The sequence below is a fragment of the Hemiscyllium ocellatum genome, chromosome 22 (assembly GCF_020745735.1).
Source record: "Hemiscyllium ocellatum isolate sHemOce1 chromosome 22, sHemOce1.pat.X.cur, whole genome shotgun sequence".
NCBI classification, from domain to species: Eukaryota; Metazoa; Chordata; class Chondrichthyes; order Orectolobiformes; family Hemiscylliidae; genus Hemiscyllium; species Hemiscyllium ocellatum.
In genome coordinates this window covers 50,809,682-50,818,496 of record NC_083422.1, presented here as the reverse complement: position 1 = coordinate 50,818,496, position 8,815 = coordinate 50,809,682, and positions in this window count along the sequence as shown.

The window sequence follows — 8,815 nt, the reverse complement described above, 5'->3', positions numbered from 1 at the left end:
CTCATGCATGAAAAAGTTGCCCCTTAGGTCCCTTTTAAATCTTTCCCCTCTCGTCTTGAACCTATACCCTCTAGTTTTGTACTTTCCTACCCTTGGGGAAAAAGCCTTGGCTATTCACCCTATCCATGCCCCTCATGATTTTATAAACATCTACAAAGTAACCCCTCAGCTTCTGATGCCCCAGGTAAAACAGCCCCAGCCTATTCAGCCTCTCCCTACAGCTCAAACCCTCCAACGATGGGAACAGCCTTGTAGATCTTTTCTGATCTTTCAAGTTTCAGAAATTATTTTGTTTCTTTTCACTTTATAATTAATGGCTTAATTTCTTTATTTAGTCATGGGATATGGGTGCTGATGGTTGGGCTAGTATGTTTTAACCATTCCTAGATTCCTTTAAGAAGGTGAGCTGCCTTCCTGATCTGCTGCAATCCATTTGGGATTGGTAGATCCACAATGCCATATGGAGGAAGACTTTGAGCCAGTGACAGCAAAAAAAAGCAATATGTATCAAGTGCATCTTTTAGATAGTACATACTGCTACTGAGCATCAGTGGTGTTTGTGGATATGGTGCCAATCAACTGGGCTGCTTTGTCCCGGATGATGTTAAGCTTCTTGAGTTGTTGGGCTGCACTCATGCAAGCAAGTTGGAAATATTCCTTTACACTCTGTACTTGTGCCTTGTAGGTGATAGACAGGCTTCAGGGAGTCAGGTGGTGAGTTACTAGCTGCAATTCCTAGCTTCTGACTTGCCACTGTATTTGGATGGCTAGTCTAGTTCAGTGTCTAGTCAATGGGTACTCCTGGGATGTTGATAGTAGGGGATACAGTTATGATGTGCAATTGAATATCAAGGGGCAGTGGTTAGATCCTTTCTTGTTGGAGATGGTCATTATCTGGAACTATTGTGACATGAATGTTATTTGCCACTTGTCATCCTAAGAGTAAAAAGTGAGGTCTGCAGATGCTGGAGATCAGAGCTGAAAATGTGTTGCTGGTTAAAGCACAGCAGGTTAGGCAGCATCCAAGGAACAGGAAATTCGACGTTTCGGGCCAGAGCCCTTCTAAACCTAGATAATGTCGAGGTCCTGTTGCATTTCACCACAGACTGCTGCAGTATGTGAGGAGTTGTGAATGGTGCTGAACACTGTGTAATCAGAGAACATCATCACTTCTGACCTTAAAATAGAAGGAAGATCATTGATGAAGGTACTAAAATAGTTGAGCCAAGGACACAACCCTGAATAACTTCTGTCATGGCATTGAAATGACTGACCTCCAACAACAGCAACCATCTTTCCCTAGACTAGCTTTGACTCCAACCAGCAGAGAATCCCCCAAACCTTCTCCATCTTGATTTCCAGTGACTCGAGTTTTGCTGGATCTCCTTGCTGCAAAGCTTGACTAAATGCAGCCTCAATGTCAAGGGAAGTTAGTCCTGACTGGAGTTGAGTTTTTTTATCCATTATTGAACAAAGGCTGCAATGAGCTCAGTGGCTCTGGCAGAACTTAAACTGGGTGCCAGTGAGCAGGTTGTTGTTAATAACATATCCATCATTTTACTGATTGAGTGTAGACTAATAGGAAAGTAATTTGTTGTATGGATTTGTTGCACTTTATTGGGTACAGGACATATCTGGACAATCTTTCATATTGTTGAGTAAATGCCAGTGTTTTAGCTGTACTGGATCAGTTTGGCTAGGGGCATGACATGTTCCGGAGGATGTCTTCAGTGCTATTGCCAGAATGTTGGCAGGATCCATAGATTTGCAGTATTCAGTGTCTCTAACCATTTCCTGAAATCATGTGAAGTGAATTGAATTGTCTAAAGACTGACATCTGTGATGCTGGGGGGACCACTGGAGGAGGCCAACTTGACACTTCTGTCTGAAAATTGTGGCTTCAGGCTTATTTTTTGCACTGATGTGCTGGGCTCCCTACCATTGTGATGGAAATATTTGTGAAGCCTCCTCCTCCAGTGAGTTATTTAATTGCCCACCACTATTCATGATTGGATGTGGCAGAATGCGGAGCTTAGATCGGATCCATTGGTTGTGAAGTTGCTTGGCTCTGTCTGTGACTTGCTGCTTATGTGTTTGGTTTGCTAGTAGACCTGTTTTGTAGTTTAGAGCTAAAAATGTGTTGCTGGTTAAAGCACAGCAGGTCAGGCAAGGAACAGGGAATTCGACGTTTTGGGCAATCAGCTCTGATCTCCAGCACCTGCAGACCTCACTTTTTACTGTTTTGTAGTTTAACCAGGTTGAAATGTAATTTTTAGTTATGCTAGGTGCTTCCACACAACACAAAGACAGTGAACAGAGGACATTGTCTCTGTAGGGATTACACGATCAATCTAATCAATAATGCCATGGGCAGAACTATTTATGATGGGCAGATTGGAGAGAATGAAGTCAAGTATGTTTTTCCCTCTTAGTCTATAAGACATAGGAGCAGAATTAGGCCATTTGGTCCATCAAGTCTCCTCTGCCTTTCAAATATGTTCTCAGCCTCATTCTCCTGCCTTCTCCCTGTAACCTTGATCCCTTTAACAATAAAAAAAAACTATGTGTTCAAAGATTGTGAGAAGATTTATAGCTCGGGTGCTCGTTGTTGTGGTTCTGTTTGCCGAGCTGGGAATTTGTGTTGCAGACATTTCGTCCCTGTCTAGGTGACATCCTCAGTGCTTGGGAGCCTCCTGTAAAGCGCTTCTGTGTTGTTTCCTCCAGCATTTATAGTGGTTTGTCTCTGCCGCTTCCGGTTGTCAGTTCCAGCTGTCCGCTGCAGTGGCCGGTATATTGGGTCCAGGTCGATGTGTTTGTTGATAGAATCTGTGGATGTGTGCCATGTCTCTAGGAATTCCCTGGCTGTTCTCTGTTTGGCTTGTCCTATAATAGTAGTGTTGTCCCAGTCGAACTCATGATGCTTGTCATCTGCGTGTGTGGCTACTGAGGATAGCTAGTCGTGTCGTTTCGTGGCTAGTTAGTGTTCATGGATACGGATCGTTAGCTGTCTTCCTGTTTGTCCTATGTAGTGTTTTGTGCAGTCCTTGCATGGGATTTTGTACACCACGTTAGTTTTGCTCATGCTGGGTATCGCTCCTTTGTCCTGGTGAGTTGTTGTCTGAGAGTGGCTGTTGGTTTGTGTGCTGTTATGAGTCCTAGTAGTCACAGTAGTCTGGCTGTCAGTTCACAAATGTTCTTGATTTATGGTAACGCGGCTAGTTCTTTGGGTTGTGGCATGTCCTCATTCCGTTGTCTTTCCCTTAGGCATCTGTTGATGAAATTGCGCGGGAATCTGTTTTTGGCGAATACGTTGTAGAGGTGTTCTTCTTCCTCTTTTTGCAGTTCTGGTGTGCTGCAGTGTGTTGTGGCCCTTTTAAACAGTTGGGGTGGTTGCTTTCGTAGTTCAGGACTTGGTTTGTGTGTGTGGCTTTCCTGTGTACCTTTGTGGTGAATTCTCCTTTCAGTGTCTTCTGTACCATCACGTCTAGGAATGGGAGTTGGTTGGTCTTTTCTTCCTCTCTAGTGAATCGGATTCACGTGAGTGTGGCATTGATGACCCAGTGTGTGTTTTCTAGTTCTGTGTTTTTAATGATTACAAAGGTGTCATCTACATATCTGACCCAGAGTTTGGGTTGAATTTGTGGTAAGACTGTTTGTTCTAATCTTTGCATTACAGCTTCTGCTATGAGTCCAGAGATGGGTGAGCCCATGGGTGTGCTGTTGATTTGTTCATATATTTGGTTGTTGAATGTGAAGTGTGTTGTGAGGCACAGGTCCAGTAGTTTGAGTATGCAGTCTTTGTTGATAGGTTCCCTGTCTTGTTGTCTGTTCTGTATGTCCAGCAGGTTGGCTATTGTTTCTCTGGCTAGGGTTTTGTCAGTAGAGGTGAACAGTGCCGTTACATCGAAAGAGACCATAGTTTCTTCTTTGTCTATTTGTATATTTCTGATGATGTCCAAGAATTCCTGTGTTGACTGTATAGAGTGTCTGGATCCGCTGATCAGGTGTTTCAGTTTTTGTTGAAGTTCTTTAGCCAGTTTGTGTGATTTAAGAACAACACAGAACAACAAAACAACACAGAAGCGCTTTACAGGAGGCTCCCAAGCACTGAGGATGTCACCTAGACAGGGGACGAAACGTCTGCAACACAAATTCCCAGCTTGGCGAACAGAACCACAACAATCTATCTGTGTCAACCCTTCTGCGACAATGAATTCTGCAGATTAACCATCCTCTGGCTGAAGAAATTTCTTCTCATCTCTGTTCTGAAGGGTCATCCCTTCACTCTGAGGCTGTGCCCTCAGGTCCTAGTCTGTCCTAACATCTTCTCTATAGTCAGTCTAACCAGTCCTTGCAGTATTCTGTAAGTTTCTATCAGATCCCTCTTCAACCTTCTAAGCTCCATCGAGTACAGACTCAGAGTCTTCAACTGCTTCTCATATGACAAGCCCTTTATTTCTGAGATCATTCTTGTAAACCTCATCTCGACCCCTTCTCCACCAGCATATCATTCCTTAGATACAGACCCCAAAACTGCTCACGATATTCCAAATGTAGTCTGACCAAAGTCTTATATAACCTCAGTAGTACATTTTCTGCTCTTGTATTCTAGCTCTCTTGAATTTAATGCTAACATTGCATTTGACTTCCTAACTGCCAACTAAACTGCAGTTAATATTAAGAGAATCCTGAAATAGGACTCCCAAGTCCCTTGGTGCTTCAGATGTCTGAAGCCTTTCCCCATTTAGAAAATAGTCTATGCTGTCCAGCTCTATGACTCTTATTTGTTTTTCTCTCTTTTTAGGCTCTATCTCCTTATCTTACGAACAAAGTGCATAACCTTACATTTTCCCACATTATATTCTATCTGCTACTTCTTTGCCTACTCTCCTAGCTTGTCCACATCCTTCTAAGCCTCTCCACTTCCTCAATACTATTTATCCTTACGTCATCTGCAAACTTAGCAAATATCCCTCAATTCTTTCGTCCAGATCATTAATGGTTTATGTGAATAGTTGTGCTCCCTATGTGGACTCTGTGGAACTCTACTAGTCACTGGCTGCCATGCTGAAAAAGACCTTTCATTCCTATTCTCTGCCTTCTGCCAGTCAGCCATGCCAGTAATGTGCCCCTAACACCATGGACTCTTATTTAGTGGCTTCAGGTGTGGCCCCTTGTCAAAGGCCTTCTGTGAATCCAAATAGATCATGTAAACTGGCTCTCATTTGTCGAACTTGCTCATTATTTCCTCAAAGAATTCTATTAGATTTGTCAGGTATAGTATCCCCTTGACAAAGCTATGCTGACTCAGCCCTATTTTACCACGCACTTCCAAGTACTCTGATCTCATCCTTAATAATGGACTCTAAAATCTCACCAATGACCAAGGTCAGGCTAACTTGCCTAAAGATTCCTGTCTTCTGCCTCCCTCCCTTCTTAAAGATACATGACATTAGCCATTTTTCGGTCCTCTGGGACTCTCCCTGACTCCAGTGATTCCTGAAAGATCACCACTAGTCCTTTCACAATTTCCTTAGCTATCTCCTTCAGAAGTCTGGGGTGTAGTCCACTTGGTCCAGTTGATTTATCCACCTTCAGACCTTTCAGCTTCCCCAGCACCTTCTCCTTAGTGATGGTCACTACAATCACCTCTGCCCTGTTTCTTTTGAAGCTTTGATATGCTGCTCATGTCTTCCACCTTGAGAACTGATGCAAAGTACCTATTCTGTTCCTCTGCCATTTCTTTGTTCCCTATTATTACTTCTCCAGCAGTCAGACGTCCACTCTTGCCTCTCTCTTATTTACTCTCATATTTCATCTTCTTCCCCCTTATTGCATTTTTAGTTACCTTCTCCTATTTTTCAAAGGCTTCCCAGTCCTTGGGCTTCCCACTAATCTTCCCAACATTGTATGTTATATCTTTTGCTTTTATGCTGTACCTGACTTCCCTTGTAGACAGGCAGAAGCTGGAAGAATACAGCAAGCCAGGCAGCATTAGGACATGTAGAAGTCGACGTTTTGGGTGTAACCCTTCTTCAGGACTGACTTCCCTTGCCAACCATGTATGTTTCTTTTCCCTTGGGATGAATTTCTGCTCTGCCTCCTGAATAACCCTCAGAAACACCACCATTGCAGCTCCACCATCTTCCCTGGTAGGTTCCCCTTCCAATCAACTCTAGTCAACACCTCCCTCATGTCTTTGTAGTTCCCTTTAACTCATTGAAATACTGTTACATCTGATTCCAGTTTCTCCCTCTCAAACCACAGGGTGAATTCTATCATACTATGGTCACAGCCCTCTAAGGGATTCCTTCACCTGAAGCTCCCTAATCAAGTCTGCCTCATTACACATCACCAAATCCAGAATTGTCAGTTCCCTAGTGGACTCCACCATGAGCTGCTCCAAAAAACACCTTGTAGACACTCTATGAATTCCTTATGATCTATTTAACAGTTTGATTTTACCAGTCTACCTGCATCTTGAGCTCTTGTTGGTTCCCTCACCTCCTGCTGCAGACCCGGTTTAGCAGTTATGTCCTTAAGGCCTTGACTAGCTAGGTCAGTAGGGTATTGCTGAACTTCTCTTGGTGATGGACTCTGAAATCTCATATCCAACATACACCCTCAGTGTTTCCTCTAAGTGGTATTTAACATGGAGAAGTACTAATTCAACAGCTGAGGGGTGTGGTACATGATAATCAGTAGAAGATTTCCTTGCCCATGTTCGACCTGATGCCACAAGTCTTCATGGGGCCAAGTCAATGTTGAGTTTGGTGGTTAAATTCTAATGGTGCAAACCACCAGCTCAGCAAGGCTGTTAGCTGTAGGATAGTGTGGCAAGGCTGTCACATGGTTTATGCCCCATTTAACACACACACACACACACACACACACACACACATATAGCCCTAAAAGGTTCGGTACAATATTGTGACCTGTTGTCCAATATGATCACTTCAGGTGTACCAGACAAACTGAATATTGTGCTCATTCTGCCTGACACAGATATCCTTCAGGTATCTTCAATTGTCTGACACTTGAAACTTGAACATGCAATCAATGGTGAGGAGGAAGTTTTCACCATTGGCAAACATTTTGGATTTTGGACCAACGGTGCAGTGGCGCCTCATGAGGCTATTTGGGTTAGCGACTCTGGTATGCTTCACACATCCTTATGATCTTCCTATAATCATTGTTGCTCCCTGGCCTAGTCCGTCACTGCATGGCCAAAAACACCTTAAGAGTATCTGGCACTTCTTATATCAATCAGGCAATAATTTTCCATTAGATGGTCAGTTGTGAATTAGGTGCTGCTTCTTCCAGAAATCAGTTCCATTTGGTTCCAACTCATCAGATTGGAGTAAAAATGTCTTTACTTCAATGTCTATACTATTTATCTGTAGGTCGAGAAAAAACATCCACAGATCTCCTGCTCAATGTATTTGGAAAGTTTGTATTTTCAAATAAACTTATTGGACTATAACCTGGTGTTGTGTGATTTTTAATAATGTGTTTGAAGTAATCATTCTGTCACCCAGTTTGTAAGTGATATTAAAAAACGCATATGTACATTTATTGGAATTTGCTGTAATCCAGTTACTTGAATTTGTCAGCTTGTGCCATGTAATTTCCAATAGTTTGCAGCCAATTTCTGCAATTAACTCTTTATTAAAAAGATATGTGTTGAACCTTAATTTTCATATAGACTGGAACAATAATGTACTCTTGAAGATGAGTTTAAAGAATGTATTTTTCTCAGAGTTTTGAAGCATTACGCTTAACAAGGAATAAATCTACTTTGGGTCTCATATTGTGTATTGAAGCATGTTAATTAGAGATGTGATAGTAAAAGATCATCTGGGAAATAGTGATCATAGTATTACTGATTTCCATGTTAGGTTTGAAAGTAACATACCTTAAATACAGACAATAATCTTAAACTTAAACAAAGTCAATTAGTTGGGTATGAAAAGAGAACTGACCATGTTTAATTGAGTAAATAGACTAAAAAGAATTACTGTAATTGACCAGTAAGATATATTTAAAGAAACAATTCAAAAGGTTCAACAAAAATATATTTCACTGAAAAAAATAAAGACCCAGATGTGCCTTAATCAGGAAGTTAATGATGGCATAAGATTAAAACAATTCTTTTATTGTAAAAGACAGCCACACTTCAGGGACAGAAAGTAATGTAGAAATCAACAAAGAGCTACCAAAAAATGATAACAGAGAGTAGAATATGGACCCGAAATAGAAAAATAGATTGAAAGTGCTTTTGTAAGTATAAAATACTAAAAATAGTCAATATTAGTCACTTTGGGCGGGATGATGGCTCAGTGGTTAGCAATGCTGCCTCACAACACCAGGGACCCGGATTCAGTTCCCACCTTGGGCAACTGTCGGTGTGGAGTTTGCACGTTCTTCCCGTGTCTGTGTGGGTTTCCTCCCCCAGTCTAAAGATGTGCAGTATAGGTGAATTAGCCATGCTAAATTGCCCGTAGTGTTAGGTGCACTAGTCAGGGGTGTGTATAGGGGAATGGGTCGGGGTGGACTTGTTGGGCCAAAGGGTCTGTTTCCATACTGTAGGGAATCTAATCTAAAAGAAGAGATAGGAGAAATTATTGTGGGAAATGAGGAAATGATAGAGAGGTTGGACAAATATTGTGTGTCTGTTATCACAGCAGAAAATACAAGTTTGATTCCAGAAATAGAACGTAGCATTGAGAATAATAAAATGAGGAAATGAAGGCAATTATTGTCATTGCTAGTTACAGCTCCAGAACCAGATTTCTTGCACGAGTGAGAATATTCA